Source organism: Euleptes europaea, chromosome 2, assembly GCF_029931775.1.
Source record: "Euleptes europaea isolate rEulEur1 chromosome 2, rEulEur1.hap1, whole genome shotgun sequence".
In the NCBI taxonomy this organism is placed as follows: Eukaryota; Metazoa; Chordata; class Lepidosauria; order Squamata; family Sphaerodactylidae; genus Euleptes; species Euleptes europaea.
In genome coordinates, this window is record NC_079313.1 from 109,075,646 (window position 1) to 109,091,361 (window position 15,716).

Consider the following 15,716-nt stretch of genomic DNA (forward strand, 5'->3'; position numbering starts at 1 on the left):
CAAATGGAGCTGGCAACCCTAGTGACATAATCTCTCAAGAATGACCGGTCAGGCACAAGATCCTGACCGACAGAAGGGCGTATGTGACTGAAGCAAAGTGCACAGGGGCAGAAGGGGGACTGGCAGGCAGTTGTCTAAAGAGGGATCCTCCCTGGGCTCGTAATGACAGTGAATCGGGAAAAGCGGATAAAATAAAGTGTGCCCTCCTCAGCCATAACATAACAGCAAGAGACATGCTGGAGAGTTTGGGGGGCCGATGAGGAATCTTGGATACAGGTCAGGGACAAACGCATGCTTTCTGGAAGGGGCCCGTCGCAAAAGGCAGGAACTCTGATTAAATATGAACCGTTCAACTCGGTTCTCAATGTAATTTTCAGAGTTTTCCTCTGAGGCTTTGGTGCAGCTTCTGATCTTTGTTTTCCTCCAGCAGGTCAGGACAATAAGCTACTTTTGGCCCAATCTGTGGGTATATGTGTCACAGTAGTTTGAGGGAGAGGCGAAAAGATCAGCCAGAAGGTCAACCACAGGTTAGGTCGAAAGGACAACAGAAGGTATGCAACAGTTGAAAATCAATGAAATCTCTGCTTGTTCCCCTCATGAAGATTAGGTGTCCTTCTATGTGCAGAAATGCATCTTGGATTTAACAGTGGTTTTTTTTCAGTATTCTCCCAGATTTCCAAATTTTCAGTTGGCAAAAACGGAAAAAGGCCTTGGGAAAAAAATGGAAAAACACACACATTCCCCTCCCCTCATTTTCCTGTTTTTTCCTGGAATCCAGGACAGTCAATCTTACCTAGAATAAGCGACTGATTTTTAACCTTTTATGTCACAAATTGCTTTCTGCTGCTTGTTCGGGATGAACTCAGGGCTTTGCTAGCAAGTGATTTGGCAGGAAATGACCCAAAGCTCCCTGATTCTTTTCTGTTTCATTCACTGAATTTTATCCCCGAGACTACAGAAGCAAACAGTGCACCAAGAAGCACATTGGAGAGTGCCACACTGGCGATCACCAGCTTAGGCAAATTGCAGGATGCATGATTATGAATACACTGAAGATCAGTAATACCTCTCTCAACTAAAACCATCTGCAGATGAAAGAGGGATGTCTAAAAGGACAGATGTCCATTTTTCAGGCAAAACAGCCAGATGAATTAACCCATATATAATATATTCTAAACAGTTCTGAAACAAAGGTATACTGAGAGACAGTGTGGTGTAGTGGTTGGAGTGCTGGACTAGGACTGGGGAGACCCACGTCTGAATCTCCACTCTTCCATGGAAGCCTGCTGTGTTACTTGGGCTAGTTGCACACTGTTGTCCTAACCTACCTCACAGGGTTGTTGTGAGGATAAAATGGAGGAGAGGAGAACGATAAGCCTCTTTGGGTCCCCCACTGAGGGGAAAGGCGGGGTATAAATGAAGCAAATAATTAAATTGTGAGGATAAAACCAGAAAGGGAGAACCAGGTATGTTTCCCTGAGCTCCTTGGAAGAACGACGGGCTATCAATGCACTACACAGACATTAATTTTATCTGCAGCTTTCTGAGTGCTGAGAAATCAAATGATTAAAAGCAAAACAAAAACCTCTTGCACATATAATATAAAGCTCTGTTGTTGCCTGGGTGCTCCTGATGGTGCAGACCAAGTACTTAAGCTTTATGTAGGCCATTTATATTTTAGGCAGTAACCTTTGTTAATACTTTAGCCTTATGATATACAGATGGGCAAAATTAATCCCCTCCTCTGCATACATGTAGGATGATTTTTGTGTGGGGAGCACATTATATTGCAGTCAAACTGCAATTAATCCTTATTTTGGTGTCCAATGGAAGATGCAGAGTTGGAGGGGGAAGGGCACTAGGGAATCCTCTTGGGAGAGCAATCTGGAATTTTTCATTCTTCTTTTCGCTATGTAATGCTTTTGAAAAAAAGCTTTTTTTTTTTTTGTTTTGTTTTATTGTTGTAATCTTTCATTTAAAGAAATTCCTGCTGGAAAACTCTTTTAATTTGCTCGGCAGAGCAGAAATAAACTGCCATATCGGAGATCTTTTAATATCACAGCCAGACTTTTAATAAATGCGAATTTCATCAGTTTCAATTTTTTTTGTTTGTTGGCGAGATAATTTTGTATTAACACATCACACTTTATCACCCAATAACATTTAGTCCCTGTAATCTTATGGCAGGGTAATTTCTGTCTCGGGGTCCCCTGTGTCAAAATCTGCTCCATCCCATTACTGCCCTGCCTGTGCAGAGTGTCTTGGTTTGGTAATGAATATTCCCGCTTTGAAGCTTTTATCTACGTATTACAAAATGAATGAATGAATCCAGAGTTTAGCTAGAGGGGGGTTACTGCATCATATTGGTTTGTTAATGTCGTCGGAATAAATGTGACAAGCACACACTGATTAGAAATGTACGACAGAGGAGGGGAGAAACTTCTCCTGACTATGCAGCCAAAGCAGACAGGAATTATTCTTGCGACATCTTCCATTATATGCTGGAATCGATGGATGTGGGTTAATGCTGTGGTGTTCTGGAAGAGCTGCTCTGGATCGCTTGTCATTTCTCAGGTGGACAGTTTAGGGAGACCTGCAGGACTTTCACCCACACCCCCTTCCCCCATCCTCCCAACCCATTGTTCTTTTTTTCCTATTGTGTGTTTCTAATCCACTGAAGGCATTTTCCCATCTCAGTAACCAGGAGACTGGAAAGGCCCTTTTCATAGGAAGCCTGTTGTCTGCGAGTAGGAGGTTACCTGCTTTGATACCAGAAGATATTCGCTTAGAGCCAGAGCAGTTTTCAATGCGTGGAAGGACTTCCAGATGTGTTGCATGGCTTTCTTGCCTCCCCCTCCTGCTGTTGCCTCAAATGCCCCCCCCCCATTGCTGCTCCTGAGACATTTTTGGGTTGCAGTGTAGCCAGGGGAATGGGGGAGATGAAAAAGTCATGCTCCATGAGTGGAAGTCCTTGTGGCCACAGAAGCACACCTCTGGATCCAAGCCTCTGGGTTGAATCCAGGCAGCTTTTCCACAGGTGAAAAAGAGAATGAGGGTGGGGTGGTGGGCTTTGATTTGTCATCAGCTTGCTGCCTTTTGGGTTGCTCCCTCACGAAAGGTAGCCTGCTAGCATCGACCAGGGCATGTGCTTTCTTTGTGGTTGCACCCTCTTTATAGAATGGGCTCCCTAGGGCAGGGGTGTCAAAGATAAGGCCTGGGGGCCGGATCCGGCCCTTTGAGAGCTCTTTATGTGGCCCGTGAGTCAGCTGAGGCAGGCACCCCCCCCCCAGTCCCAAGGTGTCAATTATAAAGGACAAATTAAAAAAAATACTGTATGAGTGTTATTGTTTTAAATATGTTTGTATTTTAAGTTAAAAAAACCATTACCGTAATTGGCTTCGCCTGTGTCATCTATAGTTTGTATCTCCGGTACCTGGCATTAAATTTTATGGTACACATGGCCTGGCTCGACCAAGTGACATTTATATCATATCCGACCTTTGTAACAAATTAGTTTGAGACCCCTGCCCTAGGGGGTGAAGAGGAATGTTGTCCTTGGAAATTTTCACTGGAGCTTTTAATGGGGTGTAAATTGCAGGGCATTTTATTAGGTTGGCAAGGGAATTGTGGCTTTATTATTACTTGAGGATTACTAATTATTGTTCAACAGACAGACAGGTAGGTAGACAGACAGACAATGCTGGGGATCATGAGACCTGCATGAAGAAAGCCTCATAGGACAGCAATTGAACGAGAAAGAGCAAAATCACTGACTGGATTCAACCCATTAGAACACTGCCTGTTTCCCCCTATGGCCTGCAGTACCTGACCTCTTTCCTAGGGTTGCCAGCTCTGGGTTGGGAAACAGCTGGAGATTTTTGGGGTGGAGCCTGAGAAGGGTGAGGTTTGGGGAGGGGAGTGATTTCAATGCCATAGAGTCCAATTGCCAAAACGGCCATTTTCTCCAGGCGAACTGATCTCTATCTGCTGGCGATCAGTTGTAATAGCAGGAGATCTCCCGCTAGTACCTGGAGATTGGCAATCCTATCCACTGAAGGGATGGACCCAAAACCTCAGGCTCTGACTGGGCATACACATTTCTAGAAGCTGTTTGGAAGTCTCAGCTTGTCAGAAAGCCATGGCTAGATTGGAAGCAAGTACAAGTTATAGAGACCACTTTTCATAAGGCCTTCATTGGCTCCTGGTTTGTTTCCAAGTGCAATCGAAAAGTCCAGCTATGATCAACAAGGTTCTACATTGTACCTGGTGGTTACCTGAAGGAGTGCTTCATTTCATCGGAGTCTGCCTGTCAATTAGAATGTCATCAGAGGTCTTATGCTGTGTGCTCCCACTTTCAAGAGGACAGGACGGAGGGTGAACACCAGGGGACGGGTCCTTTTCAGTAGTGGAGCCTAAACTCTGAAACTCCTCTGCAGAAAAACGTGCCTGGCACCAAATTTGTAGGTTTTTAATTGCTGGGAAAGACATCTTTATTTTCCCAAGTCTTCCCTTGCAGTCTTTTATCACCTGACCTACTTTTATCCTGCTGCTTTATTAGAAGACTTTTTCCCAGTTTTAATACTGGTTGTTTTTAATATTTGAAGATATTTTCCCATTTTTCTTCATCTGATGATGTAGGGTTGCCAACCGCCTGGTGTGGCTTGGAGAGCACCAAGAATTACATCTGATTTCAAGACAACAAATATCACTTTTCCGGGAGAAAATCTCTGTTGTGGAAAATGAACTTTATGGCATTATATCCCGCTGAGTTCTGTAATTCCCAAACCCAGCCCTTCCAGGTCTCCACCCCCAAATCTCCAAGACTTTCCCAATCCAGAGATGGCAACCCTATCTTTTAAATTGCTTTGATATGCAATTTTATTTATTATTCAGTCTTATACCCCGCCCTCATCCCCATGTGATGTTGTTCCTTCTGTTTTGATGTTGTTCTTTCTGATTTCTCATTTCATTGTGATTCAATGTTATTATTATTTATTGTGATATGTTAATTTGTAGATACTCCTATGGAGAGGTGGGGTGTAACTATTTCAAACAAATAAATAGAACGCATTCAAGATTTTGTAAATGTTTATATTGCTTGTTTTAGTGGCTGTTTTACTGCTGGGAATGTTGCTGTTGGGGTTTTATTCTTAATGTCAAATAAATAAATAAATACCTGCTATCTTAAGGTGATTTCAAGGTCTGTTCCAGAAATAAATTATGAAGTTGATCTAGTGCAGCCTGGCTGTATACCCAGGTTGTGCACAATCCATCTTGTGTGCATTATCTCAATGTAATTCTTATCACCATCCTGTAAGATAGGTTGGTATTATTAACCACTTATTACTGATGAGGCGCTGAGGCTGAGTGAGCTGCTTTACCACAGATAAATCACCCCCAGCTCCTCTGAACAGTTTATATCTTCAGATTAATGGTACAGCTATGGGCACCTGCATGGCATCACAATTTTCAAATGTTTTCATGGATGACTTAGAGCAACACTTCTTTCGCTTTTGCCCATTAACTACTGTCCTGTACCTAAGATTTATTGATAACATTTTCATCATCAGGACATGTGGGAAGGAAGCTCTAAAGAGATTCCGCTGGAACTTCAACTGTTTTCACACCAACATCCATCTTAGCATGGACCATGCCACACAACATTTCCTGATCTTACTGTGAAACTGCGCAATTCATGCAAAAGCACCACCTTATACTGAAAACCGGTGGGAGGATCACCAAGGTTGTGGCAGTCCTCACAAGCAACATAATGACTCCACCAGTGTAGCCAGTCTGCTACACTACTAGACTGCTACACTGCTACACTGCAGTCTGCTACACTACTAGACTGCTACACTGCTATACTTGCTGTATCCTATGTGGAACATGTTGACTATTTTGTATTACTAACTGCTATACTGGCTGTATCCTAAGTGGAACATGGTGACTATCCTATATTAGTAACTGCAGTCAAAAATTATTTGTATCAAGTCTTCTTGACATTTGGGGACTGATGAAGAATTGAATTGAAGACATTTGAAACGGACGTATCCCCGAGTCATCTCTTAAAGCATCATCACCTGTGCTTTATTATCTTCAATACTAATACATCAGTTACTATTGGACTTTGTAGACACAATGTGATTTATTTTTGTTATGTTGTTGCTTATTGTAGTTTTTCCAAATAGAACTTTTTTGCACTTTGTTATTATATTGTTGTGTCGCTCCTGTGCTAATTTCCTGTTTAGTATCAGTACAGTGGTGTCTTCTTTTTTAGTAGTAATCTCCAGGTACTAGCAGGAGATCTCCTGCTATTACAACTGATCTCCAGCAGATAGAGATCAGTTCCCCTGGCGAAAATGGCCACTTTGGTAATTGGCTTCTATAGCATTGAAGTCCCTCCCCTCCCCAAAATCTGCTCCATCCCATTACTGCCCTGCCTGTGCAGAGTGTCTTGGTTTGGTAATGAATATTCCCGCTTTGAAGCTTTTATCTACGTATTACAAAATGAATGAATGAATCCAGAGTTTAGCTAGAGGGGGGTTACTGCATCATATTGGTTTGTTAATGTCGTCGGAATAAATGTGACAAGCACACACTGATTAGAAATGTACGACAGAGGAGGGGAGAAACTTCTCCTGACTATGCAGCCAAAGCAGACAGGAATTATTCTTGCGACATCTTCCATTATATGCTGGAATCGATGGATGTGGGTTAATGCTGTGGTGTTCTGGAAGAGCTGCTCTGGATCGCTTGTCATTTCTCAGGTGGACAGTTTAGGGAGACCTGCAGGACTTTCACCCACACCCCCTTCCCCCATCCTCCCAACCCATTGTTCTTTTTTTCCTATTGTGTGTTTCTAATCCACTGAAGGCATTTTCCCATCTCAGTAACCAGGAGACTGGAAAGGCCCTTTTCATAGGAAGCCTGTTGTCTGCGAGTAGGAGGTTACCTGCTTTGATACCAGAAGATATTCGCTTAGAGCCAGAGCAGTTTTCAATGCGTGGAAGGACTTCCAGATGTGTTGCATGGCTTTCTTGCCTCCCCCTCCTGCTGTTGCCTCAAATGCCCCCCCCCCATTGCTGCTCCTGAGACATTTTTGGGTTGCAGTGTAGCCAGGGGAATGGGGGAGATGAAAAAGTCATGCTCCATGAGTGGAAGTCCTTGTGGCCACAGAAGCACACCTCTGGATCCAAGCCTCTGGGTTGAATCCAGGCAGCTTTTCCACAGGTGAAAAAGAGAATGAGGGTGGGGTGGTGGGCTTTGATTTGTCATCAGCTTGCTGCCTTTTGGGTTGCTCCCTCACGAAAGGTAGCCTGCTAGCATCGACCAGGGCATGTGCTTTCTTTGTGGTTGCACCCTCTTTATAGAATGGGCTCCCTAGGGCAGGGGTGTCAAAGATAAGGCCTGGGGGCCGGATCCGGCCCTTTGAGAGCTCTTTATGTGGCCCGTGAGTCAGCTGAGGCAGGCACCCCCCCCCAGTCCCAAGGTGTCAATTATAAAGGACAAATTAAAAAAAATACTGTATGAGTGTTATTGTTTTAAATATGTTTGTATTTTAAGTTAAAAAAACCATTACCGTAATTGGCTTCGCCTGTGTCATCTATAGTTTGTATCTCCGGTACCTGGCATTAAATTTTATGGTACACATGGCCTGGCTCGACCAAGTGACATTTATATCATATCCGACCTTTGTAACAAATTAGTTTGAGACCCCTGCCCTAGGGGGTGAAGAGGAATGTTGTCCTTGGAAATTTTCACTGGAGCTTTTAATGGGGTGTAAATTGCAGGGCATTTTATTAGGTTGGCAAGGGAATTGTGGCTTTATTATTACTTGAGGATTACTAATTATTGTTCAACAGACAGACAGGTAGGTAGACAGACAGACAATGCTGGGGATCATGAGACCTGCATGAAGAAAGCCTCATAGGACAGCAATTGAACGAGAAAGAGCAAAATCACTGACTGGATTCAACCCATTAGAACACTGCCTGTTTCCCCCTATGGCCTGCAGTACCTGACCTCTTTCCTAGGGTTGCCAGCTCTGGGTTGGGAAACAGCTGGAGATTTTTGGGGTGGAGCCTGAGAAGGGTGAGGTTTGGGGAGGGGAGGGACTTCAATGCTATAGAAGCCAATTACCAAAGTGGCCATTTTCGCCAGGGGAACTGATCTCTATCTGCTGGAGATCAGTTGTAATAGCAGGAGATCTCCTGCTAGTACCTGGAGATTACTACTAAAAAAGAAGACACCACTGTACTGATACTAAACAGGAAATTAGCACAGGAGCGACACAACAATATAATAACAAAGTGCAAAAAAGTTCTATTTGGAAAAACTACAATAAGCAACAACATAACAAAAATAAATCACATTGTGTCTACAAAGTCCAATAGTAACTGATGTATTAGTATTGAAGATAATAAAGCACAGGTGATGATGCTTTAAGAGATGACTCGGGGATACGTCCGTTTCAAATGTCTTCAATTCAATTCTTCATCAGTCCCCAAATGTCAAGAAGACTTGATACAAATAATTTTTGACTGCAGTTACTAATATAGGATAGTCACCATGTTCCACTTAGGATACAGCCAGTATAGCAGTTAGTAATACAAAATAGTCAACATGTTCCACATAGGATACAGCAAGTATAGCAGTGTAGCAGTCTAGTAGTGTAGCAGACTGCAGTGTAGCAGTGTAGCAGTCTAGTAGTGTAGCAGACTGGCTACACTGGTGGAGTCATTATGTTGCTTGTGAGGACTGCCACAACCTTGGTGATCCTCCCACCGGTTTTCAGTATAAGGTGGTGCTTTTGCATGAATTGCGCAGTTTCACAGTAAGATCAGGAAATGTTGTGTGGCATGGTCCATGCTAAGATGGATGTTGGTGTGAAAACAGTTGAAGTTCCAGCGGAATCTCTTTAGAGCTTCCTTCCCACATGTCCTGATGATGAAAATGTTATCAATAAATCTTAGGTACAGGACAGTAGTTAATGGGCAAAAGCGAAAGAAGTGTTGCTCTAAGTCATCCATGAAAACATTTGAAAATTGTGATGCCATGCAGGTGCCCATAGCTGTACCATTAATCTGAAGATATAAACTGTTCAGAGGAGCTGGGGGTGATTTATCTGTGGTAAAGCAGCTCACTCAGCCTCAGCGCCTCATCAGTAATAAGTGGTTAATAATACCAACCTATCTTACAGGATGGTGATAAGAATTACATTGAGATAATGCACACAAGATGGATTGTGCACAACCTGGGTATACAGCCAGGCTGCACTAGATCAACTTCATAATTTATTTCTGGAACAGACCTTGATATCACCTTAAGATAGCAGGTATTTATTTATTTATTTGACATTAAGAATAAAACCCCAACAGCAACATTCCCAGCAGTAAAACAGCCACTAAAACAAGCAATATAAACATTTACAAAATCTTGAATGCGTTCTATTTATTTGTTTGAAATAGTTACACCCCACCTCTCCATAGGAGTATCTACAAATTAACATATCACAATAAATAATAATAACATTGAATCACAATGAAATGAGAAATCAGAAAGAACAACATCAAAACAGAAGGAACAACATCACATGGGGATGAGGGCGGGGTATAAGACTGAATAATAAATAAAATTGCATATCAAAGCAATTTAAAAGATAGGGTTGCCATCTCTGGATTGGGAAAGTCTTGGAGATTTGGGGGTGGAGACCTGGAAGGGCTGGGTTTGGGAATTACAGAACTCAGCGGGATATAATGCCATAAAGTTCATTTTCCACAACAGAGATTTTCTCCCGGAAAAGTGATATTTGTTGTCTTGAAATCAGATGTAATTCTTGGTGCTCTCCAAGCCACACCAGGCGGTTGGCAACCCTACATCATCAGATGAAGAAAAATGGGAAAATATCTTCAAATATTAAAAACAACCAGTATTAAAACTGGGAAAAAGTCTTCTAATAAAGCAGCAGGATAAAAGTAGGTCAGGTGATAAAAGACTGCAAGGGAAGACTTGGGAAAATAAAGATGTCTTTCCCAGCAATTAAAAACCTACAAATTTGGTGCCAGGCACGTTTTTCTGCAGAGGAGTTTCAGAGTTTAGGCTCCACTACTGAAAAGGACCCGTCCCCTGGTGTTCACCCTCCGTCCTGTCCTCTTGAAAGTGGGAGCACACAGCATAAGACCTCTGATGACATTCTAATTGACAGGCAGACTCCGATGAAATGAAGCACTCCTTCAGGTAACCACCAGGTACAATGTAGAACCTTGTTGATCATAGCTGGACTTTTCGATTGCACTTGGAAACAAACCAGGAGCCAATGAAGGCCTTATGAAAAGTGGTCTCTATAACTTGTACTTGCTTCCAATCTAGCCATGGCTTTCTGACAAGCTGAGACTTCCAAACAGCTTCTAGAAATGTGTATGCCCAGTCAGAGCCTGAGGTTTTGGGTCCATCCCTTCAGTGGATAGGATTGCCAATCTCCAGGTACTAGCGGGAGATCTCCTGCTATTACAACTGATCGCCAGCAGATAGAGATCAGTTCGCCTGGAGAAAATGGCCGTTTTGGCAATTGGACTCTATGGCATTGAAATCACTCCCCTCCTCAAACCCTGCCCTTCTCAGGCTCTGCCCCCAAAACTGGTGGTGGTGAAGAGGGACCAGGCAACTCAGCTGATTATATGACCTTATGCAGATGTTGAGAGGGAGGGCATCTTGACCATCTTCTGGGCATGGAGTAGGGGTAACTGGGGGTGTGGGGGGAGGTAGTTGTGAATTTCCTGCATTGTTCAGGGTGTTGGACTAGATGACCCTGGTGGTTCCTTCTATGATTCTATGATTCTATCAATGAAAGAACTTTTGTGACATGTGGCAAACTCTTGTAAAGGCCGACTTCCTTTTCCTTTCTGAATCTCTACCTGTCTCTCTCTATTTTCCCACTTCTTCAGACGTTTTGTAGGCAGCCCTTTTACCAGTAAGGGGCTAGATGTTTCCTAACAGCCAGAAGCCCTGTTCACTTGATCCTTCCAGGGTGGGAACAATGCCCGGAGAGGGGAATGAGCATGGTGGCCCTGACCCTCTTGAATATCCACATTGCCCTTTGGATAGAGGGTGTAAAACAATCTTTCTGTCTTGATCATGCTGCTGGCAGTAACAACTGACATTAAGCAATGGGAAATATCTAGAATGGGCAGGACACTGGCCCTATATGACAGATTAAAGTACTTTAGATTTTCCTCTCCAGACCATCAATCTTGTTGTCACTATAATCCACATGTCAGAGACATACCTAGCTCCTGGCACATGTCAAAAATGTGGCTTGGTCTTTCTCTGCTTTTATTTTTTTCTTATTTTTTTGTAAAAGCATAGGAAGGTAACCAATTTCACTTAATTTAATATGTCTCGCTCAGAAGTCTAAGGATAAGGTGAGCTCATTTGGCATAATTATCTGATGTGTCAAGAATGTGCAATTCAAGGCAATATAACCATCCCGGAGCCGTCACACCTTAGACAGCCTGTCAGCTGTTTGATGCTGGAAGGATAAGAAAAGCACCTGTTTCCTCAAGCAGAAAATAGACTGTAAGAAAAATGTTAAGGACTAAACTGCTATCATGTTTTCCTGTTTAGCATATGCTTTCTCTTCCTGCTCCTCTGCCCTCCTTTCTCTTCCTTGTGCGTCTGTTGCAAGACAGCACAGTGTGATCTGGAATTCACCAAATGAGGGCAATTCATAGTTTTGTTCTAATGGGCTAAAGAAAAGAAACAGAGACACAGATGAAAGATCAATCAGTAGCTCTTTGTTGTATACACTAATTTTTAAAAATTGTACCCTTCTTTTCTCTCTAACGAAGACCCAAAGCAACTTATATCATCATCATTCTCCTCTACTTCATCCTCACAACAACAACTCTGTGAGGTGGGATAGGCTGAGAGAGAATGACTGATCCAAGGTCACCCAGCTAGCTTGCATGGCAGACAGGGGATTCAAACAAGGGTCTCCCAGAGCCTAGTTTGACACTTTAACCACTACATCGTGCTGACTCTCAGCATGGAAATGACAAGTACCTCTTCCATCATTAGAAACTTGAGACAAGACACAAAGACCTGCTATAACCATTCTGTCCTATTTGCATTAGAGTTTCAGAGACGTTGTGGCAAAAACATAGAGATTCCATCCAGTAGAGAAGAACCATAGAGTTCTATGATAAAAGCATAGAGTTTCCAGTGATTCCTAGAGCAACGTGATGCCACTTCCAGGTTTCCCCTGGAAGTGACATCATGGTGTGCACGACACAACATTTTACATTTTTTCTCCCACTGCCATTTGGAGTGACAATAGGCAAGAAGGTGTGCCAGCAATAGGTGTCCTGCTGCAGCAGGAGGCATGATAACCCTATGGTTGAGCATGGATTTGGCTAAAGCTGGACCTCACCGGTCCGAGTCCAACGTTCTGCCCACTTTACCACTCTGATGTTTTGTGGAGATTGGGTAGTGTTGAAGGGAGTAGGAACTGTGAAAGTTAACATTGATTATGTTAGGCAAGTTCCAATTTGTGGGGTTCCTTAAATCCTTTTGGGACTACTATACAATAATGAAGTTCTATCCATGTTACTCTCAACAGCTTTTCCCCTGGATTTTATGAGTGCAACTGCATAGGTGCTTATCACTAGCAGCCAGAAGCATATACTTGTGGTCAGGTCCAGGAGTAACAATCTGATTTTTTTTTTTGTCACTAGCTTTGCTGCTAAATCCTTGTGACCTTAGATAAGACTATGAGCAGTTATATGTTTTATTTGTCTGGTTTTGGTATTTCAGCTGTGGGTTGCTTTTCACACCCCAAAGATTCCTGTTTTACAGAAAATGATGAACATTTGTCCTTGGATTATAAAACTCACAGAAAAGCTGGTAATTTTTTCCTGGCCATATAATGCCTTTATATAACATAAACAATTGAAACAGAACAATAATAACTGCCCCTGTCACCAGAAGGACATTGCTGGATTTTTTTTTTTTTTTTAGCAATCATTCAGATTACTTCAGGTGGAAACCCCATAGTTTTAGGTTTTTATAATGACCCATATTACGGTTCCTATTTTCTCATCAGTGAAATTTGGTGAACATTATTTACCAGCAGTATTTAATTCCTGGACAGAGAGATGCTGGGATCTAAATCCATCTAGAAATTGCACCCTCTGTTGGTAACTCCGAAGTTACTCAACATTCTGGAAATGCTATCCATACTAAGGATGCCATGAATTTTGCCATGAACAGGTTTGTCAGGCGACCACCACACCATATCCTGTTACTTGAATTGGACCCAGAGGGGGGGGCATTAGCTGTTAAAGGGACTCCAGAAGGGGAAACAAGTGATCTTTTGTCTATGTATACAAAGGGACACAGACCAACCGATTAAAACAAAATGAAATATTTATTTACTAACAATCAACACACTACTAGGAGCAAACCAAAATAAAACGTTAAAACCACCAATAAACCACCCTCTCCTTCCCAATACACTCTCACTCACACTACGAGGATAGGGTAAGGAAGAGAGAAGAGGCAAGGAGAGAGAAGGGAAGACATTTAAATGGGCGATGGTACCTGATCCAAAGGGAATAAGAAGCAGAGGATTGTGGGGAGTCTGTGCAGCAGAGGTCCAAGGCCGTAGAGTGTTGAGAAGAGGGGCCTGTGAAGCAGTCGTGAAGGTTATCCAGGCAGTGGGAAGACCTGACACACTTTCCACTGACTTGGGATGGTCTTTTTATGGGGAAAGGTCCAATAGCTAGACATACCTCACTTTCTCAATGTTGGGATTGGTCCCAGATATGAAGTTTGAATTTGACCGGGCAGATTAAAAGTAACTGCTGTAAAAATCCCCAGATTTGAACCTGGGGAGACCTCTGACGGTCGGGAAAGGTTTGCACAATCAAAAGGAAGCCCCGAAGCAATCGGTGGGGTGACCATGAGGGAAACAGCCTTGCATAAATGGCTTCAGCTTGCATGTATTGCATAGATATGTCCTCAAAAGCAGTTTAGACTGTAATTGGGTGTTCACCGAGCCTCCTGCAGAGAGGAACATGGATCCATTAAATAAGTTTTGTAGAGCAGGTATGAGAGCCAGTGTGGTGTCGTGGTTAAGGTGTCAGAATAGGACCTGGGAAACCCAAGTTCAAATCCCCACTCATGCCATGGAAGCTTACTGGGTGACCTTGGGCCAGTCACACACCCTCAGCCCTGACCCTGGCTGTCCTCCAAGGAATACCAGGGTCATGATGCGGAGGCAGGCAATGACAAACCACCTCTGAATGTCTTTTGCCTTGAAAACCCTATGGGGTTGCCAAAGGCAGCTGTGACATGACAGCAAAGCCCTCTCCTAGGGTTGCCAGGTGGGTGGTTTCGGTGGGCAAATTTGGGTGTTTGAGTGCTAAAGCAGCCGTGGCAATGTGGCGCTTCTGGGGGTAAACTTGGAAGCGACGTCATCGTGTGCACGTGGCTGCATACACACATAACCACCCCAGCCCTGCCCTCTAAAACCTCCCGCTGATCGAGTGGGGGAACCTGGCAAACCCCCCCCCCAAAAAAAGAGCAGGTACACATTAATAAAATTAATGGTTCCCATTGTTAGAAAAGTGGGATAAAATATACAAAACAAAGAGTAACAACTATTATTTAAAAACAAAACAAGGAAGGAAGGAATTAGTTGTACACCATTGCAAAGAGAGCTTTATTAGGGATTCTTTGTGCTGTTTCTAGGAAGAAAAAAACACTGGCTTGTAGCGAGCGGGCTCTGCCAACGGGCTCATCCTAACCCAGGACTGGTGCCCTGTCTTTTAATGGATTTGGACCTTTACCAGTAAGTATTAAGGATCACATTTCCTCTCTCTTGTTACTCTCCAAAGTTTCCTTTAATCTGCCTTTTCTTTAATAAATGGTTTTGGAAAGGAAATCGACATTCATTTCCCACTCAAGATAGATGCCAGCATAAAGTTTTGCTTTGAGTGCCGTTAGTAACAAAGAAAGGCCGCTGGATTTCATCTGTCTAATAAATAATGCCTCTGGTTTTTACTCCACTGATGAAAATCCCTTCTTAGGAGGCAGGAATTGAATTACAATCCAAAAGACCCTGGTGATACTTGCTGGCCAAATCCAGTGTGATCTGACTGCTCTGGACTGCTAGCATGTTAGCCTTGCCCCCGGTATGTTGACAGGACCATCCTATGAAAAGTCACTCCAGTCTAAGCCCATTGAAATCAAGGGGTTTAGATGGGAGAAACTCTGCATCGGATTGCACAGTAAACCAGGTAGCTGCTAACTGCAAGATCTATCAATTTCAACCTAACTGCAGTTGCATCCACAGGGATGTGGTTAAGAGTGGTGGAGCGGTGGAGTCTGATCTGGAGAACTAGGTTTGATTCCCCACTCCTCCACATGAGCGGCGGAGGCTAATCTGTTGAACTGGATTTGTTTCCCCACTCCTACACACGAAGGCAGCTGGGTGACCTTGGGCTAGTCACACTCTCTCAGCCCCACCTACCTCACAGGGTGTCTGCTGTGGGAAGGGGAAGGGAAGGTGATTGTAAGCTGGTTTGATTCTCCCTTAAGTGGTAGAGAAAGTCGGCATATAAAAACCAACTCTTCTTCTTCATCATCTCTCAAACCTTTGCTTCCAAACTGGAGTGCTTATGTTTGGCACATCCACATGACTTCATTCACCCATCATA